Source organism: Erinaceus europaeus, chromosome 10, assembly GCF_950295315.1.
Source record: "Erinaceus europaeus chromosome 10, mEriEur2.1, whole genome shotgun sequence".
NCBI lineage: Eukaryota > Metazoa > Chordata > Mammalia > Eulipotyphla > Erinaceidae > Erinaceus > Erinaceus europaeus.
In genome coordinates this window covers 54988751-55012597 of record NC_080171.1, presented here as the reverse complement: position 1 = coordinate 55012597, position 23847 = coordinate 54988751, and the positions used below count along the sequence as shown (strand labels likewise).

Sequence of the window (23847 nt, the reverse complement as noted above, 5' to 3'; positions counted from 1 at the left end):
CATACAAAGGTCAACTTACTCTTCTTAATGTTATGTTGAGGATCTTTTTGATGCCTCCTCCTTTTTCTTTTCTTTTTTTTTTATATTTTATTTGATAAGAGAGAAATAAATTAAGAGAGAAGGGGGAGAAAGGGAGAAAGATAGACACCTGCAGACCTGCTTAACTGCTTGAGAAGTTAAGTGGGGAGCAGGGACTTGAACCCGGATCCTTGCATATGGTAATATGTTTGTTTAACTGGGTTAGCCCCCACTTCCTTTTCTTTTTAAGAACATTTAAAATATGTTATTAATTTATTTATTGGATAGAAACAGAGAGAAATTGAGAGGGGGAGAGAGAAACAAAAAGAGACCTGCAGCACTGCTTCACCATTCACCACAGGTGGGACCAGGGATTTGAACCTGGGTTCTTGTATACTGTAGCATGTGTGTTATATTAGGTGTGCCACTGCCTAGCCCTTTCTTTTCTTAATAATCCTTATATTGCATCAACTGAAGACCCAAAGTGAACTCTGGTTATTTCCTCACAGGGCCCACTAATGTTAGAAACAATAGAGGCCCATGGGAAAAGAACCTTTATTCACAGAAATTATGTGACAGGTCCATATATTATTTCATCTAATTAGCATGACAAACTGATGTGTTGGACTCTCTGACCATCATTTGATATAAGAACAAAAGAAAGCAAAAGATGTTAAGTAAACTAGTCACGTTTAAAATTCTTGTGTGAGAGCTGGGATTAAAGCTCCATTCCACTGTTTTAAAATCAGCTCATTTCCTACACATATGTATGTAATGTTTTTTAGAAGTCAAGGTCACACAACACTAGCATAAGACAGAAGCTTAGTTCTGGTGATTTCTCCTCTCGTACTCATGCATCTGGCAAGATCAGAAGGGTTTAAAACATTGATATAAACTAAACTGTAGAAGGTACATCCAACTCTTTAACTTGCCTGACAACAGAAATAAAAAGAATAATTTCAATGCCAGGGGCTTAAAATTTCTGATGGCTAATCTATTTGTTGACTCTGTGTGTTTAAATCTCTAAGTCTTGAAAATATTTGTTTAACCCTACAGTGCATTTATCACATATCACAATTAGGGTAATGTCAGTCTAGTCATGTATAATATATTGCATATCAGAAGACTTGGGGAGAATGTCTAGGTATTGATGATAAATTTAAATAATACAATTCATAAAAGTCACAACAAATTAAGAATAAAAGCAGAGTGATAGTGCCTCTATATTAGCTGAAAGTGCTAAACCACCCTTCAATTCTCAGAAATTATTTAACTTTTGGTAACAAAAGTATATAGGAAAAAAAATCATGTGAAAGAACCAGGGTTTGAGCCCCTGCTTCTTTTTAATATATATTTTATTTATTTATTTATTTATTTATTAGAAAGATAGGAGAGAGAGAAGGAACCGGTCATCAATCTGGCACATGTGCTGCCAGGGATTGAACTCAGGACCTCATGCGTGAGAGTACAATGTTTTATCCACTGTGCAACCTCCTGGACCATGAGCCCCTGCTTCTTACCTGCATACCTGCAAGAGGGATGCTTCATGAGTGGTGAAGTGCATGTTTTTTCTTTTTCTCTCCTTCTCTGCTTCTCCCTCCCCTTGCATTTTCTCTCTGTCCTATCAAGTAAAATTGAGAAAAAAGAAAAGAAAAAAAAAAAAAGGAAAAAATGGCCATTGGAAGTAGTGGATTGGTATTACAAGCACCAAGCCCCAGCAATAACCTGGTGGCAATAAAAATAAATAAATAGAAAATGGGTGTGTGGTGTCTGTGTAGACACACATATGTCTGCATGCCAGTGTATTTCCTAAGATGTTCTGTTCCCTTTCTTCCCATTTCTTCCTACTCAATGGGCAGAAACACACACACACAAACACACACACACACACACACACACACACACACACACACACACACACACACACACAGGGTTGAAATTCATTAACTCCAAAGATTATTTCTACTACTTGGGTAAAGTAGACAGATTATCTCCAGGGCCACCAGAAAGTCCTCACTGAACTCACAGTTGTAGAAAATCTGAGTCTAATTTCTTCTCTCCACTGAAGAAATGCACAGTGGATTTGGAAAAACCACACCATTTATGAGGTTTGGTGGCAGAATATATAAAATAGGAAAAGTGAATAAGAAAAGTCTAGAGACAGGGCCGGGTGGTGGTGCACAGGGTTAAACACACATAGAACGAAGCACAAGGACTAGCTCAAGGATCCTTGTTCCAGGCCTGGCTCTCCACCTGTAGGGGAGGGGAGATGGCTTCACAAAATGTGAAGCAGGTCTGTTGGTATCTATCTTTCTCCCTCTCCCACTCTATCTTCCCTTCCCCTTTCAATTTCTCTCTATCTTATCAAAAAAAAAATTGAAAAATGACTGCAGGAGCAATGAATTCATAGTTCAGGCACCGAGCCCCAGAGATAACCCTGGAGGCAAGAGAAAAGAAAAAGAAGAGAAAAAAAAAAAAAAGAAAAGAGACTGGTATAGATAGAGTATGCCTTAGTTGGTGTGGGGTAAGAAGAATAAAAAAAAATATTAAGTTCAGTCCCAGATGTCCCACTTCCTAGAGTGATTGACAGAAGTTTGATGGGACTCTTCTGCCTTCAGTGGGTATGTTTTGGTATTCTTGAGCATGTAAATAGAGGAGGCTTAGTAGGAAGGACACATCAGAGCAGAGTTGATTGCAACTGATAGTCTCACATTCTAAGTCTTCCCTGCTCCCTACTACAAGCTTCCCCCTACACTCTTTTATTATAAACTCTTTTATTATATACAGACATATAAAGCTTTGACCTCATTTGCTTCATAAGAGAAAAATGATGTGTTTGTGTGTCGGTGGGAGGAGGGATTTGAAGAAGGCCACAAAGTCATTGAAATTCCTTCTATTCCTTTTTACCTAAGCAGATCCTGTGACTTCTTTCACAAGTAGAATATGACAGAAGCAAGCAGTGTTGGGTCTGTTTCAAGAACCATATCTTAATAAGATACTAGCATTTTCTATTAGCTGACTCTTGGAAACCAACCACCACTCTATGAGGAAGTCACCCTGATGCTATGGCAGGCACTAGTAATCAGTCATCACACCAAACCTAGAAACCTTATCAATAGTTCCTTGGGCAGTCCTTACCAACTGATCAGATATGTCATGTGAAATAAAACTGTTTGTCATCTCTGGGCTAAGTGGTGAGTGTCTGAGGAGAATAGTATAGATAATGGATTTGCTAAACCCTGAAGTTGGGCATTCTTTGGACACATTCCATTCTAATGAGGGAAAGTGACAACTCCCACTTAGCAACCAGCTTGCAACCATGAAATCAGAAGTTGTTCTGCCCGCCACATTCAGGGCTCTCTGGGTGGTGGTCACTATTGACTTAATCCAGATGCCTTTGGGGTAAATGATGAATTTGTTGAGCATTCTCCTGCCCTCTCCACCGGAAGCAGTCTAAATGCCATCAATTATGCCTGGGTGACACTGCTACAGCTACCCCCTACTCATTTCTTGTCAATCTTCTTGGTACAATCCATCCCTACAACATGTCATAGCATCTCTGGCTTGCTGTTGTTGATGAATGTATTTGTTTAATGGTCATCACAGAGGGATGGGGTTGGTCCTTTTCATTTCCTCCTACTACCCAGCTTTTAGCATAGTGCCTAGCATGCAATGGATGTTGAACAAATACTCATTAAATTGATTTTGAAAGCATTATTTCCAAAATAGTTGCTTGATGAACAAGTGGAGTCTCCCACTCTAAAAAAAAAAAAAAAACAAAAAACCTCCAAACAGAAGCATAATAGAGCCAGAGCTCAAAGAAAAAATATTCACAAATTCCAAGTACCTCAATCCATGGGTTTTAATGAGTCATTTTGCAGTTGAGAATGTTGCAGTTATTACAGGCAAGCTAATCTCTGCCATATGGTTTGAAAGCAGGTCTGAAAATGACTATCAGCAGTTTTATTTTCTGCTGCTGCTTCTTAGCACCATGCCCCACCCCCTGTCTGGCTCTCTCTCTCTCTCTCTCTCTCTCTCTCTCTTTTTCTCTCTCCCCCCCACCTATCTTGCTTTAATCTCTTCCTTTAAACCTCATATTCCCTCTCTCCCATACAGTTTTTCCTTATTGGTCTTACTCTTCAAGTTTCTAGTCACATTTTTAAAGTCATTGATAGGAAACCTCCAGCGGTTCTGAGAAGTAATTGCAGTGACCTGAATGGATCATGACACATCATCACCTGTATGACCTACTTGCCATGAAAGAGAGCCAAGGGTGCTCTGACTCCTTGTGAATGGCTGATGTTGTTCTGTCCCTCAAGTATGTCTGCATGATTGAAAGGAAAAGACTCCAATTAATCTCTCTGCTACTGAATCACTCTTGTGCAGTAGTTTCCAACCCTGGCTACACAGAGAAGTACCTGAGGAGCTATTAAAAGACTAGTGTTATTGAGACACCATCTCTCCACCCCATTCCTAAAGAACAGACAATGAATTAATTGGTTTGGGTTTGATGTCATATTATATCAGCTTTCCCAGATTATTCTAATATACAGCTAGGGTTGAGAACCCTTCCCTCAAACATTAGTTAGCCTTGGATAAAATCCATGGGATTTAGCATTCTCTTGTCTACATGTTACCCTTGGCAGTGGGACAGTGTAAGCAAACCATCAAAGTAATGCCAAATTACTTTGCAAATACTTGTCTAAATGCAACTGTTTAATATATATATTAATATATATATATATTAGAGCACTGTTCAGTTCTGACTTTTGTTGCCAGGGATTGAATTTAGGACCTCTAGTATCTCAGTCATGAAAGTCTGCTGTGCTACCTATGGATACTTTCATTGATACTTTCTATCTTCCTAGTCTAAAACATGTCTATTTATATTAAAATACATCGAACAGGCCATGGCCGGTGCGCCACTATGTTCCATCACTGGGGAGCCAGAGATGACCCGAACTGCCCCTGCGGCTACAGACAGACTATGACCCACATAGTCAACGACTGCCACCTCTCCAGATTCAAAGGAGGTCTTGAAACTTTACATCAGGCTCAACCTGACGCTGTTGACTGGCTACGGAAGAAGGGCAAACGCTAGAAGAAGAAGAAGAAGAAGAAGAAGAAGAAGGAGGAGGAGGAGGAGGAGGAGGAGGAGGAGGAGGAGGAGGAGGAGGAGGAGGAGAAGAAGAAGAAGAATGAATGAATGATGTGATAAAATCTAATGATAGGTCCTGTTTCCCAAGCTTGAGAGGGAAAAGTAAAAAAGGAAGGATGCCCCCAGAAGTTGTAAGAAATAGATGTGGCTTAGAAAGGATGTGAAGGTGGGACCTTAAAAATAAATAAAAATGGGCATCAACCTGCACACAATGTCATCCATCTTCACTCAAATGGCCCACATGCTTCTCTGGTGCCTGCCTTTTCATTTTTTAATTAAAAGTTTAAACTCTCAGTGGAAGAAGAGCTTGTTAGGAATACTTAGAGTTGCGGAGAAAAGAAAGCCCTTAACAATGGAATAAAAATCACTGATTTGAAGAATATATATATGTCATGGGACATGTACTCAATGTAGTACTACTCAGAAGATAAAAAAGACTGTCCCACTTCCATCAGGAACAGCATCGTGGACCATCTTGTGGACCTCTACAGGACCTTGCCTTCAATGTGGAATAAAAATGGTAGGGACTACCTACCCCACTCTTCAAAGGGAGGTTGGGTCAACATACTCTGCCACTTGAAGATGATGAGTCCTGAAATGAGTGCAGCCTAGAATGTTCTTAACTATGACCACAGAATGCTAGCTAGCTCAGACCTACAGGGATGCAGAGGTTACACAGGTTCCTGTGCTTAATATGTGCCTCAGATCGGATTGACCTGGGTGTATGGTTAATGGTATTTATATACTTTTCTATTATTTGGGAGCTAGCTATTCTACCCCTGATTCAGCTTTATAGTCCTATTTCCAACTCTGACACCATCTCCCCAGACAATACCTTTAGCCCACCTGCATGTTAGCTGTATGGCTCAGTCAAAAATTGGTAGTCATGGGCCCCTTGGAATATATCTAAAATAGACTTCCTAGCTTTTTCCAAAATGGAATCCCAAATCTCATCTGCTATATTCTTAACTTTAGGTTCCTGATTATTAAACAATTTGTTCTGCTTTATATATTTTCTTTTTATTTTTTTATTTAAAAAAGGAGACATTAGCAAAACCATTGGATAAGAGGGGTACAACTCCACACAATTCCCACCACCAGATCTCTGTATCCTATCCCTTCCCCTGATAACTTTCCTATTCTTTAATCCTCTGGGAGTATGGACCCAGGTCATTGTGGGATGCAGAAAGTGGAAGGTCTGGCTTCTGTAATTGCTTCCCTGCTGAACATGGGCGTTGACTGGTCAACCCATCCTCCCAACCTGTCTCTCTCTTTCCCTAGTAGGGTGGGGGTCTGGGGAAGTGGAGCTCCAGGACACATTGGTGGGGTTGTCTGTCCAGGGAAGTCTGGTTGTCAGTCTGCTAGTATCTGGAAACTGGTGGCTGAGAAGAGAGTTAACATACAAAGCCAAACAAATTGTTGAACAATCATGGACCTAAAGGCTGGAATAGTGCAGATGAAGAGTTGGGGGGGGGTCCCCCATTATGTAGATAGCTAGTAGGCATATTTTAGTTATATTTCAAAGGGTGTGTAGCTATACTAGTTGTTTTTTTTTTTTTTTCCTCTGAGCCTGAAATCTTATATGCAGGTGGCTCCAAGTTATTGTCTGTGGAGGTTTTATCATGGCTGGAAAAGGGACAGAAAGCTGGATCAGGGAAGAGAGTAGCTCCCTAATATGGAGAAGGGGTATAAATATTGTTGACTGTAAACCCCATCGATTTAATTTGGTCTCCCCAGACCATATTGCTTTATATCTTAGTGCTTTTTCAGTCACCAAGTTGCAGATGCTACCATGATGCCATCCTGATTTCCCTGGGCAGATGACCTCACCAATGTTTCCTAGAACCCCACCTCTCCAGAGACCTTCCCCACTAGGGAAAGACAGAAACAGACTGGGAGTATGGGTTGACCTGCCAACGCCCATGTCCAGTGGAGAAGCAATTATAGAAGCCAGAACTCCCACCTTCTGTACCCTATAATGATCCTGGGTCCATACTCCCAGAAGGATAAAAAAAATAGGAAAGCTTCCAATGAAGGGGATGGGATACAGAACTCTGGTGGTGGGAATTGTACCCCTCTTATGGTATGGTCTTGTTGATGATTATTAAATCAATAATAATAATAATAATAATAATACTGCCCTTTCTTGACAAAATGAACAGAACTGGTAGTGATTATGTTTAGTGAAGTAAGAAAATAAAGAACTATGGGATGATTTGACTCACATGTGGAAAATAGAGAATTGAAACACATGAACTTGAAAAGAGAAAATATATATATATGTAGTCAACACATATCTATGACCTTGGGAAAACTCTGGTGGTTACTGTTGAAGGGCATGGGGACACAGAACTCTGGTGGTGGGAATGGTGTAGAATTATACCCCTATTATCATATAATCTTTTATTTTATTTTATTTTATTTTTAAATAACCAGAGTACTGTTCAGCTCTGGCTTATGGTAGGGCTGGGGATTGAAGCTGGGACTTTGGAGCTTCAGGCATGAGAGTCTCTTTGCATAACCTTTACGCTATCTATCCCTGAATATAATCTTTTAAGTCACTATTAAACCACTAGTAAAAAAAATGTCTAATGAAAGCCCTGAGAAGTGGGCTGGACTGGAGTTCATATCTCTTATCTTGCAAATAGAGGTTTAGATAATAAGATTATCTAGTAGGTGTGTCATCTCTCAGGTTAGTACTTGCTCCATTTGCTACACTTTTGCCTTTGCCCTCTTTTAGGGGTAATTACATGAGGAATGCCTACTCATCCAAGGTCTAAAAGTCAAGACTTCCCCTCTAGATATTTTTACTAGAGTGATAATGCCGTGGGGTAGACAACACAAGTGTATGCCTTTGTCTCAAGATGTGTTATTCTTCCCTAGAAGGTCATGAGCCTGCAGTCTTTCCTCAGCAAATTAGTTGATAAGATTAACTAATGACCCAGTTGGAAGGTCAGAGAGGCCTGAGGCAATAAGGGAAGAAGAGATGGCAGGGCGTGTATAGGAAGCACCAGCTGTGAAATCAGACATAACAGAGGGCTGCCTGCCACCAGAAGGGGCTGGAGAATGAAAATCTGTAGTGGGGAATCTCATATTTTGGGGAAACATGATTGCTGATTTAGGACTAAATATTGAGAGGTAGTAGGGGGGTAAATTAGAAGGAAATAAATGCTACCTGGTGGTAAAAAAAAAAAGAAAAAGAAAAAAGAAAAGGAAAAAACATCAGCAACCAAGTAGAAAGGCCTACAAAAAAGCACCATAACTTGTCTAATGGAATATTGATTACTTAAGCCTGGTTACCCTCCTCTCATACCCTCGACTTCACTTCCCTCAGTCACTCTATCTACTCAACTACACAAAAGAAAGTAAGATAGATCTCCTAATCTCTCTGACAGTATCAGCATTACTGTCATCCCTTGGTAATCTTTAGAAGAAATATTGTATACAATTAGCCAAGATAAATATTTATATATATACAGATATAGATATATCAACAAACAAAAGGATAATTCTGTCTCTGTGACAACCTTTTTTTTTAAATTTCTTTATTGGGGAATTAATGTTTTACATTTGACAGTAAATACAATAGTTTGTACATGCATAACATTTCCCAGTTTTCCATACAACCCCCATTAGGTCCTCTGTCATCCTTTTTGGACCTGTATTCCCCCCCACCCTCCACCCCCCACCCTAGAGTCTTTTACTTTGGTGCAATACGCCATCTGTGACAACCTTTATTAGAATCACCAAACAAGTGAATTCAGTGAAAATTAAGGTTAATTTAGACTCCACTAAAATCCTATGGTTTTTTTTCTCCCTAACTTGAGGTCAGACCCCATAAATCTGATATGTTTGGATACAACAAATGACACTCAACGCTGTAACAACTGGGAGAAAGTCTAACTTCATTAGACAAAGAAAGAACTAAAAACGTTGGAGAGAGCAAAAGACTGGCTCACTTTAATGATAGCCTTTTTGGTCAATATCAGGCCACCCCGTCATCTGAGATCCTAGTCAGAGAATCCTTGGATTCCTACATAGATATGAAGGGCTTAGACCTCTAATAGATCCCTCTCTCCACCATCACTAGTCACTTCCATCAGGAACATCATTATAAACCCTTCTGTGGGCCTCTCCAGGACATTTTCCTTACTGTAAAGTAGCAGTGGTAGGGGCTATTTTCTGAAAGTAAGCTGAATCATCCTATCCTGCCACTCAAGGAACACTGGTCCTGAAATGAGTACACCTAGAATGTTCATAGATAGCAGCATGAACTGCAAGCTCAGACCACCAGGGACTCAGAGGTTACACAGGCTCCTGGGATAAATATGAATATATATTGTCCCCCCTGACCATATTGATGGGGTACACAGTTAACTGTATTTATATATTTTCTTCAAGTTTTCCAGCTACTCTCTGCCCCCAATCCAGCTTTCAAGCCCCATTCTCAATGCTGACACCATTTTCACTGCCAATATTTTTAGTTCAGTTGCATGTTAGCTTTCAAGCTCAAGCAAAAATTACTAAAGTCATAGCTCCTTAGGAACATACCTAAAATAGACTTCCTAGCTTCTTTCCATCCAAAGATCCCTATTCTTATATGCTCTATTTATACCTTTTGGTTCCTATTTACTTAACATTTTGCCTTTCTTTTCATCTTACCACCTTTTAGCCACCAAGTTCCAGATTATACTGATTCTGTACTGACTTCCTTGGGCAGACAATCTCACCAATGTATCCTGGAACCTCACCTCTTCAGAGCCTCACTAGGGAAAGATAGAAACAGGTTGGGGCTATGAATTAATGTGCCAATGCCCATTTCTAACAGAGAAGTAGTTACAGAAGCCAGAAATTCCACCTTCTGTACCCCATAAAGAATTTTGGTCCTAATATATGGTCTATCCTTGAGAATGACTCATGTGGACTTGAATAGAATGTGCATTCCAATTTCTTGGGGTGAATGACTCTGAAAATGTCCAATAGTTCTAGTTTATCTCTTCATTTAATTCCTTCATTTCTTTATTAATTCTCTGCCTAGATGATATGTCAAGTTGAAAGAGTGGGGTGTTGAAAACCCCTACTATTACTGTGTTGCTATTAATATATTGTTATAGCTCTTTCAGTAGATGTTTGATGTATTTAAATGGTCTGTCATTGGGTGCATAGATGTTAATAACTATTGATTCCTCTTGTTTATCTGATCCTCTGAGCAATAAGTTATGCCTATCCCTATACTTTACTTTGTTTTATTTATTTTAAAGTCTATTGTATTAGACATGAGAATAGTTGTTCCTGCCCTTTTTTATGATATTTTGTATGATATTTTACCATCATATTTTATGATATGTTGTATGATATTTTACCATCATTTCCCTCTGAGTCTGTGTTTTTTTTTCTTTTTTCTTTTTTTTTTTGGGGGGGGATAGGACAGAGATAAATTGAGAGGAGAGGGGAAGATAGAAAAAGAGTGGAGAAAGATAAACCCTTGCAGACCTGCTTCACTGCTTGTGAAGTGACTCCCCTGCAGATGGGGAGCCGGGGCTAGAACCAGGATCCTTGAGCTTCCTACTATGTGCACTTAACTTGTTGTATCACTGCCCAACCCTCCATAGTTGTGTACTTTTATGCAGAAGGATATATCATCTTGTAGTACTTATGGGTCTACCAGCATCTGTTTCATTGCAAATAATTTGCCTAAACTATTCATGGCAATCCTATTTACTTTGCCAATGGCTAGTATTAGAATAGAAAGTTGATCAAAATACTGGCCAATGAAATATCTGGTGAAATGCTGGGGCTTTCAGGGAAAGTCAAATGGAGGATAATTCTGTTCTTCCATTGGACACTGTGGTATCTGACTATGATGCTTGGAACAGCTGTAGCATCTTGTGTCCATGAGGGAAACTGTTTTGTAGTACAAAGGGTCCACTGTGGCATGGGAGGGAATTCTTAGGAAACACCTAAAACTGTTTTGAATCATTGAGCTGTTGAGTCATACCTTTGCTACAGCCATATTACCTCTAGACCAGTTTCCCAAAATCATACGTTTCTTTTCTCTTTTTTTTTTTTTTTTGTCAATTTGATAATTTTTTCTTTTCAAATCACTGTAGCCAATGCATCTTAACTGATAGAACCTGTCATTTGACTAGTCCTACAAGGCATTCTTGACACTTTGCCTTACAAATATTTTTCATTGTGAAAACAACTTCCACATTCCTTATTTTAAAACTGATGACTGATATAGTAGACATGGAAAATGTGAAACTGCTTAATGAGGAAAATGTACTTCATAATAGCTTCCTGACATGGAGAAAACTATGGCTCGCATTTAGTCGTTGTCACCTTGGTATTCTCTTTAATCTCATTTTTTAGTTGTTTGAAAAGATTGGAGGGGGAAAACATGATAGAATTTAATATGCTTGTGTTCTTTTCGGAGATGGATGTGGAAGAAGGAGTACAAATGTGGAAAATCTGGTTGGAAGGAAACACCAAAATGAAGCTAGAGGTTTGCTAAGAGAGAGAAGTGAAAAAAAAATTAGAGATAAAATGTAACTTTCAATATTTTCTCAGAACTTGGGAGGTGCCTCAGTGGTAGCATGCCCTGCATGTGTGAGTGAGGCCTTGAGTTTGAGCTTTGATACTACATGAAATGGCAGAGAGGTGTCCTGGTCTCTTTCTCTCTGAATATAGAAAAAAAAAAAAACAAAAAACCCCAAAACAATACTTTTGTTTTCTTCCAAAAGCTGGTGTAGTCCCTCTCTCTGGCTTTTCTTGCCAAGTAAAGGAAGAGGGTGTTCCCTTTTTAGTCTCTTCTTCCCTGCAGGCTAAGGCTGGTGGAGACTAACTCTGACCCTTCGTCTGGAGAAGGAGAACATTGCAGCCAGCTGGCGCCATGCATATTTTGAGCAGCACATCCAGATGCATCTCAGTGATCTCATTAATCGAGGTGAGAGCTGGGCTTCCAGGAATCAAACCTTTAAGATTACACAAATACTCAGAATTCATGGTAGTGAAACTTAATTTATGGCAGAGATTGCTGATGGCTAGCCTTTGCCCTATCTGGCCCCAATACATACATTTTTGCTAGGGTTGCATAGTTGTGAAAATTGAGAGATAAATGTCCTGATTTCAGCTTTCTCTTTCTTTTTTCTTTTAGATATAGAAGTCTGACATTGATGGACTTGAACTTCAGCATAGAAAGACAATAGGTGGAAACATGATTGCTCCTTTCTCTAGGATATTTATTCCTGTATCCAGCACAGAACATGTGCATAGAGACTGACCTCTCACCAGATTTACTTACTTAATTTTTTTTTTTGTTTGTTTGTTTCAATGATAAAGCTTGAGAGAGAGAGAGAAGTCAGAGCATCATTGAGTAAAGGTATATGGTGGTACAAGGAACTGAACTTGGGCCTCTGGGACTCCAGACACGTTTAACTTACTTTCATGACTAGCCTTGTTCCCACCAGAGAGACTCGAGTTTTCATCTTCTAAGGTCTAGTTCCTAAGTGACACAGAATTTACATATCACTTGTCAGCTTTGTTCAGATATTTTATTTTATTTTATTCGGCTTGTGAAGGGTTGTGTTGAAAAGTTTAGTAGAAAACAACCACTATTTACCAGCAGTGTTTGCCATAAGAAAGAGATGGGGGCTGATTCTTTGTAATCAAAAGGTTAACCACTAGATATTTTGGAAGAGAAGACTGTCTAGAGAAAGAGTAGCTTCTAGAATGTTTTAGAAGAAATAGTAGCCCAGGTTATCTAAATTCTAATTCTGATTCTCCCTGGCTTGGTCAGGACTACTTAGCATTCTAGTCTCAGTTTCTTCAGCTGTGAAATTAGGGTTGGTGATGCTTCCTATCTCCATAAAATAATGTTATGGAACTTATACATGGGGTTGTGCATAGACAGTCTGGAATATTCACACAGATATTGCTATTACTGTTCTGTTACATTGATTCAACTTAAACTTCTTCCTGAGGTAGGTACATTGTTCTCCAAAATTTAGAAATGGACTTCTACCCAAGACAACTTATTGATGTATGTTTTCTTTGGTATAGTTTCTGAGCTACTTAAGAAACCTTCTAATAGACTCTTTTATTTGAATGTGAAGCTTGAGGTGAGGTGGGTCATCTATACAGATCAGTCTATGTGCAAGATCTGTTTTCCAATGTTAATTGGTCATGTTGGGAGTCATTTCAGATGCTGTAATAATCTCTTCCTTACTTTCTGCTAGGAACAGTAATTATCATTACTGTTATTATTATTATAGCAGTATCATTTTCTCCATCTTTACTAGCAGTTGAAACTCTTCAGATGAATTATCTCACTTAAGATTTCTGGTAAACCTATGAGGTATAATTGTCCCCCCCAGGTTATAGATGAAGAAATTGAGGTTCAAGCAATTTTAGTAACTGTCCACAATTTCTGGTTGTGAAATAGGCCTGTAATAAAATTACAACCAACATCTATTGAACGTTTACTGATTTCCAGATGCTATCCAAAGTGTTGATATATACTATCTCATTTGACTTTCAAGGCATCCAGGTTAGGTAGTTACTTTATAATCCAGACTTTTATCCTATAAGAAAATTGGGGTTCATTCTGGTAAAATAGCTGACTTAGAGCACCACTTATGTGCTTGACCTAGGTTTGAACCTGATGCATGCACCCCCCCCCCCCTTACTGTACTGAATGAAGAGAAAGGTTAATCAACTTGCCTATGGTCATAAAGCTCATATAACTCATAAAATGATAGGCAAACTTCGTTGTTTTTACCTTAAACACAGAACTGCTGGATCTAAGCCTGTGCTCCACCCACTGTGCTTTATTGTTCTGACTATGGCTGCCTTGTGAGTCGATTCCAGCAGAAGAGAGAGGAGAATCATGAAGAACTTTGAGCAGATCTCTGGAGGACAGAACTGCTTAGAGGACTCTTTATTGTCTATAAGGCTACTGCAGGAGTTCTGCTAGGTAGCTGCCCAAGAAAAAGAAATGCCAGTAATATAGTTCTACATAGTTATGATTTATAACTTTTGAGTAGGTATTACATTTCTGAAAAAGGGGGAGAATGAATTATCAGAATTCTACTGGTGAAGCAGAGCTAAATAAATGCCTTTTATTCTTTGAGTTTTTTTTTATTGATTTAATAATGATTGACAAGACCATAGGATAAGAGGGGTACAATTCCACACAATACCCAACACCAGAGTTCTGTATCCCACCCCCTCCATTGGAAGCTTTCCTATTTTTGTAAATTATTTTTTAAATGTTTATTTATTTGTTTATTCCCTTTTGTTGGCCTTGTTGTTTTTTTATCGTTGTAGTTATTGATGCCATCGTTGTTGGATACGACACAGAGAAATGGAGAGAGGAAGGGAAGACAGAGATGGGGAGAGAAAGATAGACACCTGCAGATCTGCTTCACCGCCTGTGAAGCAACTCCCTAACAGGTGGGGAGCTGGGGGCTCGAACCGGGATCCTTACTCAGGTCCTTGCTCTTTGCACCACGTGCGCTTAACTGTGCTACCTCCCAACTCCTGGAAGCTTTCCTATTTTTTTTACCCCTCTGGGAGCATGGGCCCAGGATCATTATGGGGTACAGAAGCTGGGAGGTCTGGCTTCTATAATTGCTTCTCTGCTGGACATGGGTGTTGGCAGGTCAACCCATACTCCCAGTCTGTTTCTATCTTTCCCTGGTGGGGAAGGGCTCTGGAGAGGTGGGGTTTCAGAACACATTGGTGAGGTCATCTGTCCAGGGAAGTCAGGTTGGCATCATGGTAGCCATCTGCAACTTGGTGGCTGAGAAAACATTATGATATACAACAGAACAAATTGTTTAATAATCAGGAAACTAAAGGCAAGAATAGAGCAGGTGGGATTTGGGTCTCCATTGTGGAAAAAGCTAGTAGGTCTAGTTTTAGACATATTCCTAGAGGCCCATGACTTTACTAATTTTTGCCTGTGATTTTTTTTTTTTTTTTTTTTTTACCGCTGGGACTTGGATCTACTACTCCTGGCAGCCATTTTCCTTTTTTTTTTTTTTTTTTAATTCTTCCTATTTTATTGCGTAGGAAAAACAGAAATTGAGAGGAAGAAGAAGATAGGGAGAACTACAACTTGCTGACCTGCTTCACCATTCATTAAGTATCCCTGCTGCAGGTTGGGAGCAGGAGACTTGAACATGGATCCTTGTGCTTAGTACTATGTGTATTTAACTGGGAGTGCCATGGTCCTGAACTCACTAACTTCCTACTATTCTAGCACTAACCAGATCCAGATCCACATGCCCTGCAGGGTGCCGGGTTCCTGCCTCCCTTCCCATAGGGCCATTTTCCCATGCTTGATCACCTCAAGGCCCAGCTTTCACTTCCTCCAAACTGGAAGCAAGCATATCTGGTCCCAAGGCCTACAAGTGCTTCGCCTAATCACTCCTCCAGTTTCAGGCCATTTCCACCTTCCTACCTCCTAAACCAGGTCAAAAACCTATTTTTCCTCCCTTCCCCCCATATTTCTCCACCACAGCAGTCTGTAGTTTCCCAATTACAATTTATCAATAAAATGATGTGTGTGAAGGATGTCCACTGGCAAACTCACCAGCAGATTTCCAATAGTCCCAAAGGCCTACTATATGGTAAGGCTTTCCTCCCTGCCAGCTTCTCACTGACGGTCTCAATTGAGTCTTCTTTCCCCCAGGTACTCAAGTCACCTTATAGCACCCAGTTCACTCAGCCATTATTTTTTTTTCTTCAGCATTTCTTAGGGCCTGGAAGGAAACAGCAGAGCTGCTACATGGTCCACTACTTTCTCTGGTCCCAGCTATATTCATGTTCCAAAAGCAACCTTTTAGAATCAGCTCAGGAATTGGAAGTGGAGTTTCAGAGAGGATCAATGTTTCAAGAATATATCCTGAGTTAGTGTTAGGACCAGTTCTAGAATCCAGGTTTTCTGCTGCTCCATCTCATGCTCTTTGCTATATACATATACAGACTGACAGGCAGGTGGATCCAATCAGGCCGCATTCCTGGAGGCCTAATTATGTATACAGCACCAGTCAAGCCCTTTGTATAGAACGATTTGATTTTCAAGAGCAAATCTGGATTGTTATTGGGAATATTATGCCCATTTTACAGATGAGGAAACTGAAGCTCATGAGGATTGGAAAACTTTCCCAGATTTGCATAATAAATGAGTTTGACTTCAAGTCCACTTTCTTAACCGGAACACTGTGAGACCCCTTCATTTATGGACATCACCTGAAAAGGCTCTGAATCAGGAAAACGAGTGCTGGAGATCACGAGAAGTGTGGAGATAATTGTAAAAGGCACGGCGTATGTGTTTTAGAGCTCCAGAGAGCCTGCTGCTGCTGAAGTGAGAAATGCTATCATCACCGGGGCGTCTGTTTGAAAAGAAAATGATGTGGAGATTCACCAGCGGGTGAGTAAGTCTGTAAATGCTCTTAACTCAGGCAGCTATTCATGGAAATGCCTTGATTTTTATTGCCACCAGTGAAAAATATTTTCAATATAGAAATCTGTGAAGATTTAATGAGATAATATCTGAATGTCAGCAGAGGTACTTAGCAGAGGATGCCATTTAAGTTTCCAGATATAAATGGCCCAAGTCTTGTTTTTCTGTGAAAGGAATCTCATATTATAATGCAGCACACTGGAGAACGGTCATTTGGCACAGAAAAAACAAGATAAGGAAGCCATGCTCTTTGGAAATAAAGAGGGAACCTGGTTTTTCTATCCCCTTTTAAAGGCTAGGCTGGGTCAGATTTCTCTCAGCAGCTATATTTCGGGAGTGGTGGAGGTAGTGTGCAGGGCAGGATCCTTATGGACACTCCTGGCAGGCTGTGGCATATATATGAACAGCTGCCTGGTTGCATACACAGTACAACTGAGGCTGATTGCCAGGGAAGGCCAAAACTTGGAGGTTGCTACCTTCTTCTCTGAGTACTCTTGAACTTTGTGGTTACATTTCTCTCTTCTTTTCCTAAGAGAGCACTGCATTCTCTTTACCTGTGGGTCCTCCTTTATTACAGCGGTCTTTTTGCTAAATTCTACCAACACAACTGACTGAGTGGCTCATAAAATGAAAATAAGCTCTTATTTCCAGACTGAATTTGTATACAGCTTTGGGTTGCTGGCTTTTAGAAAGACCAGTATAGGCAATTTTAAGATGACAAAAATAGGTACTGAAGGGGTAAATTATTTATTTCATAGAAGGAACTCTGAGTTATTTTAGGGGGTACAAGTTCAGCTGTGGGATGAGAATTATTTGCTTTACTAAAATTTCCTGTACACACGTCTCACTGGAGGTATTCAAAAAATATTTTGACTCTATCCTAACTTCAGCTTTAACAAAGAGCCAGGTACCTAATATTGCCTAAAAGAATCTCCAAGTGCCAAATGCTATTTTTGCAGCTAATTATTGGACAGCTCTGTTATAATAACCTGCAGCAACTTCACAATTGATGTATGCACATAGTGTCATTTCTTTTCTTGAATACCACATCTCATCTCTGAGTTGCTGTTATACTGAGTGTCCAAGGAGCCTGGAAAATCTTTGATTGAATCCTGGTCCTCTCATTAGCAAATGTGTAATTTGGAATATTTACTAAATCTCTCTCTGCCTCATTTTCCTCATCTTTAAAATGGGAATAATCATAGTGCCATTTATTGTGCCTAGGAGGATTAGTTAGAATAGCTAGCTTGAATCTGGTGCCTAATAGCACAAAGTAAATGCTAGCTGTTATTATCTCCTCTTACATACAGCCAAACATCTGCTCAGAAGTTGTATTAGGAACTTTGTTCTCAAATTTACCCCCCCAATATCCAATCTGACTTCCTTGCTCTCTGTTTTCATTCACCCTAACACTTTATTTTATTTTTATGATTTTACTTTACTGGATAGAGCCAGTCAGAAAATGAGAGGGCAGGGGTAAATAGAGAGAGAGAGAGAGAGAGAGAGAGAGAGACACCTGCAGCACTATTTCACCACTTGCAAAGCTTTCCCTCTGCAGGTGGGGACTGGGGGCTCAAACCCGGGTCCTTGTACATTGTAATGTGTGCTTAACCAGGTGCACTACCACCTGGCCCCTTCTGCTTTTCTAACTCTACTTCCTTTCTTCCTTTCATTACTACTGATTTAACGTCTTATAATTTTAAAGTTAACTTTTCAGTGCTATAGTTTCATGACTATATGAATGTGTCTACAAGTCCCTTCACCCTCCACCAAAGTTCCTGCATTCCTTCCCTCTGTAACCTCCAGGCTTCTCACACAGTCTAAGGGATTGTTTGGCTACTACTTAATCATTAAATTTCAGCAAGTTCATTTTTTTTTCAAAACATCATTTTATTTATTTATTCCTTTTTGTTGCCCTTGTTGTTTTATTATTGTCGTTGTTGTTGGGTAGGACAGAGAGAAATGGAGAGAGGAGGGGAAGACAGAGAGGAGTAGAGAAAGATAGACACCTGCAGACCTACTTCACCGCCTGTGAAGCGACTCACCTGCAGGTAGGGAGCCGGGGGCTCAAACCCGGATCCTTACGGCAGTCCTTGCGCTTTGTGCCACATGTGTTTAACCCGCTGCACTACCACCCGACTCCAAAGTTAATTTTTCTTTAACGCCTATGTAGCACATATGACAAAGGATCAGGTAAAGTTGTCTTTCACCTCTTATTTCACTTAACACAGTAACTTCCAGTTTTAGATATTTTATCCCAAATTATGCAATCTCACCTTTTAAAATTGCATAGCAGTATCAGGATATACTTTCTAAAATGATGATGCCCCTCCCCATTGTTTGGGAGTCATCTTCCACAGTACAGCAAACCAAACCTTTCAGGATCTGCTTTCTGACAACAAAGACACATTCACTTTCAACACAGTCTCTTTCAGTCTCTGTGTTGTATTCACTTGGGGCTGCTTATTGCTTCAAGAAAAATATCCCAGGCTTTCTTCCATTTCCTTCTGACTCTTGTTATTACTTTGGCATTCCTTTCTTTAAAAAAAATTTTTTTATAATTTTAATTTATAAAAAGGAAACACTGACAAGAGCCATAGGATAAGAGGGGTACAACTCCATACAATTCCCACCACCAGAACTCTGTATCCCATCCCCTACCCTGATAGCTTTCCTATTCTTTGACCCACTGGGAGTATGGACCCAGGGTCATTATGGGATGCAGAAGATGGAAGGTCTGGCTTCTGTATTTGCTTCCCCGCTGAACATGGGTGTTGGCAGGTCAATCTATACTCCCAACCTATCTCTCTCTCTTTCCCTAGTGGGGCAGGGCTCTGGGGAGGCAGGGCTCCAGGACACATTGGTGGGGTCACCTGCCCAGGGAAGTCTGGTTGGCATCATACTAGTGTCTGGAACCTGGTGGCTGAAAGGAGAGTTAATATATAAAGCCAAACAAGTTGTTGACTAATCATGAACCTATAAAGGCTGGATTACTGCAGATGAAGATTTGGGGGTCACCGTTTTGTAGATAGTTAGTAGGCCTATTTTAGTTATATTCCAATGGGCCCATGACTATGCTAGTGGTTTTTTTTTTTTTTATTTTTTTTTAGGTGTGAATGCCTTACAGATGGGATACATAGGCCACAAAATCTTTATTAACTTTGTGTTACTAAGTCTTAATACATAATTGCAGTTCAACAGTATTTTTCTATTAAAATATTCTAAAGGTATATGGATGAATGATTTAGGACATAAAATTCTGTATAATTTCTGTACCTAGTTCTATCAATCACTTCAGTCAAAATTCATGAACATTGTTGCAGACATTTGCCTTGCAAATATTAACACAAGCAAATGTTTTAAAATGGAATGACAAATAATGATAATGAAAGTCTATCAAAGCTATATATATATATAATATATATATACATATATTTTATAAAGACAAGACAGAAAGATTTACTTCTATAAAGCAACAACACTGGCTATTCTGTAATGCCTTCTCTGTCTTTGTACCTGCCTCTCATCATAATTTCACTTGAGGAAGAAAAATGCAAACACACAGAGTGATGGTAAGGGTATTAATTTCTCTTTTGAACCTAAGGAGAAAGCACATGCTTCTATCAAACTTCCATTTGGCTTTGAAGGCAGAATGATTTTTCATTTGGAACCCAAGCAGAATTTCAAAGATGTTCAACACTGGTGCCCCCTCTCCGAGTCTCTGCTCAAAGTAGGGTACAAATCTGGCAGGATCTGAGAGCTGCTTTTCACAGGAGGGCAGTGTGTAGGGGCTGGGCAGCAACTCTGGCTGGCCTGGGGCTAAGGGCCATCTGGTCTCCTTTATCCCTCACTGCTGGCTCTTCAGGACTTCCTTTCTGATAATATGCCTCCATTCTGTTCTTTGCAGGGCTGAAATGATCATCTGATTCTTTGCTCATCCCCACTTCCCTTAATTGTATCCTTGGAAGCTTATAAAAACTCATTTTAGTGTCTGGCCCATAGTTGTTTAAAGGCATGTGTTTTAACCTGATAGCTTTTTATTTATTTAGTTTTAGGTCCCCCCCCCCTTTATTTTGCAAAACTATCTTGGCTAGGCTGCTGGCATTAGGGGTGCTCCTTGGAAGTTTGGAACCTCTTAAAGGAATCAGTCCAGAGCTACCCAGGCTCTCTGGATTAACTAGAGCTCTCCTGCACTGCTGCCTGACCAGTGCCAGGACAGTCACAGGTTGGGGCAGCAGCAGGACATCCTGCTTGAATTTAGAATTCCCCACTTGGTTCCCACTGCCTCTTCCTTTCTGTGCCTCCTCCCACCCACCCTCAAAAAAAAAAAAAAAAAACCTGAGAAATAATCTCTGAAAGAAGTGACTTCTCAGGCCTTGATTGTCACACTGGCCATGAGCCAAGCTTGAGCCTGCCTCAGAAATGAAATCAAGAGGGGAGCTACAGGAAGGCAGTCCAAACCCCGAAGACTGAGGTCATTAACCACTCCCACCATCGTCAAGCTCTCATTTGCTCTGCCTTCCTTTTCTTCCTTGTATTTCACAATTTTTTTTTTATTGAGCAAATGTTTTATAAGACTGTTGTCACTTTTCTTTTAAAAGGAAAAAATTAAAGACTTCTAGGATATACCTTAGGCTAATAATAAGACTGCAGAATGCCTTCTCATATATGTAACAAAATTGAGAGAGAATGTGTGTGAGTATCTGAAAAGGTGTGTGTGTGTGTGTGTGTGTGTGTGTGTGTGTGTGTGTCTGTGTACTGTAAGCATGTTTATAACCTGGCTAGTAGAATGATCCTAGGTCAAAGGTCTCCTCAGTTATAGAAGAGAATACTTATATTTTCTAAGAATGTTTAAATGTTTTGCTCTACACATGTATGTATCTATCTATGAATAGTTTAATATATAAAATTTAATAGATATTGAGAGTATCTCACATATATAATTGTATCTACTTATTATGGTAGGTAGCAGATATTTCCTAAGCAGGGGGGTGGTGGTGGATGGGATGGGACACAGTCTTTTGGTGGTGGGAATGGTGTTTATGAATACGGAAAAAAAAATCCTAACTATAATGCCCAAAAAGAAAGGAGAAACCAGTATGTCAGCATTCTACTCATGTGCTTTTCTGATAGTCTCTTGAAATAGGGGATTTTAATGCAGTCTCATGTTTGAAATGCAGCAGATGTCAACTATGGGGAGTGAAGGTGCTAATTTATAGTTTTTTTTTTAATTGTGTAAAGACAAAGCAAAAAGAATGTAAATACAAACTGTAACTGAGGAGGTCTGTATGAAACCACAGAAGCCTCTGCTAATCTGAAATTCCACCAGCTGAGGCATTAAAAAACAAAACAAAACAAAAAAAACACCTGCCACTTTATTGAAGGATGGTCTTGGCACTTGATGCACGGGAAATGAAACTCTTTCATTTTGCAATTGGTGTGTAGATTTGTTATAACCCCTTTCCTCCAATTTTTCAAAAGCTAAACTTTTGGAGGTGGATGGAGGTGGATGATGCAGGTTGGAGGTGGATGATGCAGGTTGCATGTATATCGCCTGGATGATGACAGCAGCAGATCACCAGTGAAAGACTAATTAACTAAATGAAGGCAGCAAAGAAATAAGGTTTTGGCAAATGACAAAGCCATTCGTTGAGCAGTGTTTACTTCTACTTCAGTTAAGTTCTCTGTTTTTAATTAGCATCAAGATTTTTTTTTTTCTTCTGTAGCCACTTAGAAGAAGGTTCTTTCCCTTGTCAGGTATTACATCCCAGAGCCAGATGTAGAATGGGGCGGAAAACACCGACACATCTATCCCTAAACTGCCTGGGATTATCAGATTGGTCTCTCCGTTGGGGAGACAACATTATGGTTATACAATGGGTTTTCTCAGGTTCAGTCCTCGACACCACCATAAACAGTGCTCTGATAAAAAAGAAAAAGAAGAAAAAAAAAAAAGAAATCTCTCCAAGTTGGTCTCTTACTGCCCCTTCCATCACCTAATTCACAATTTTGAGGTTGGGGTCATATCGTGGTACAGCTGGCTTCTCCTACAGGAGCAGCTATGCCTATTGCCTTGGAAGATAATTCTGAACATGTGCAACAAATGCATTTTTCTGGAGTCCCGGCTCTGGATACCTTCACTTTCAGTTCATCAACAGGCAACATTCAACTTTGGATGTGTTCAAGCCAAATCTCCAACCCACCAATTCACTATACTGTATCAGATGTCTTTCTCCATATGCTACGCATTTCTAAGTAGTAAGTGTTCCTTGAGCTTTATTTCTTTCTATTTCTTTGAGACTTTGCTGCCTGCAAGTCTTTTACTTAAATGGTTAGACTGCGTACTTCTATTCTAGGGAAAGACCAAAAAAGTGCTTTAGCCAAGCAAAAATCCCGTGTCTTCAGAAACTCCCTTTCTTCCAGAAACACCAATTTTGCTTAAACAGGGTTGCACTGAAGTTTTTCTTTTACCTGTTTACAACAGGTTCTATGAGAAATGACTCCCTTGTGGTCCGGGAGGTGGCACAGTGGCGAAGGCATTAGACTCTCAAGCATGAGGTCCCGAGTTTGATCCCCGGTAGCACGTGTACCTGAATGATGGCTGGTTCTTTCTCTCCTCCTATCTTTCTCATAAATAAATAAATAAATCCTTTAAAAAAAAAAGAAAGAAATGATTCTCTTAGATAAATGTACAACTTTCCAACTTAAATGAGTTCTGAAGGTAAATTATTAAACTCCTGCTACTTGCAATAAAAATAAGCATGCTAAAAGTCCGGTTCAGCCAGATACAGACCAGTTCAATTCAGCAAATGCTTATGAAGATTCCAGCAGGGAAATGGGAAACTACTAGGAATATGGGCTCTGAATTCATTGTTGGTATCTGATTTCCCCACCAACTTGATCTGCAAACCCACAGAAATTATTATAAATCCTCTAAAACTGGGGCCTTAGTCTTGCCTGGGCCACCAGGTTCCAGATGCTGCCATGATGCCAACCAGACTTCCATGGACAGATGATCCCACCAATGTGTCCTGGAGCTCCATTTCCTCAGAGCCCTGCTCCACTAGGGAAAGAGAGAGAGGGCTGGGAGTATGGATCGACCTGTCAATGCCTCTGGCCAGCGGGGAAGCAATTACAGAAGCCAGACCTTCCATAATGACTCTGGGTCCACACTCCCACGGGGTTAAAGAATAGGAAAGCT

At 39.9% G+C, this 23847-nt stretch overlaps 1 long non-coding RNA gene across 4 annotated transcripts in view; it reads left to right on the top strand.

The window, feature by feature from the left end:
* The window catches only part of LOC132540880 (uncharacterized), a 149626-nt gene that overhangs the window by 36496 nt on the left and 89283 nt on the right, over positions 1 to 23847 (top strand). For 3 of the 4 annotated variants that reach the window (XR_009552020.1, XR_009552023.1, XR_009552021.1), the window contains exon 2: positions 16521 to 16613. This is a non-coding gene — a long non-coding RNA (uncharacterized LOC132540880). Of the gene's footprint in view, positions 1 to 11999; positions 12123 to 12332; positions 12385 to 16520; positions 16614 to 23847 lie in introns of all 4 variants that reach the window. The other variant, XR_009552024.1, reaches the window with a different exon arrangement.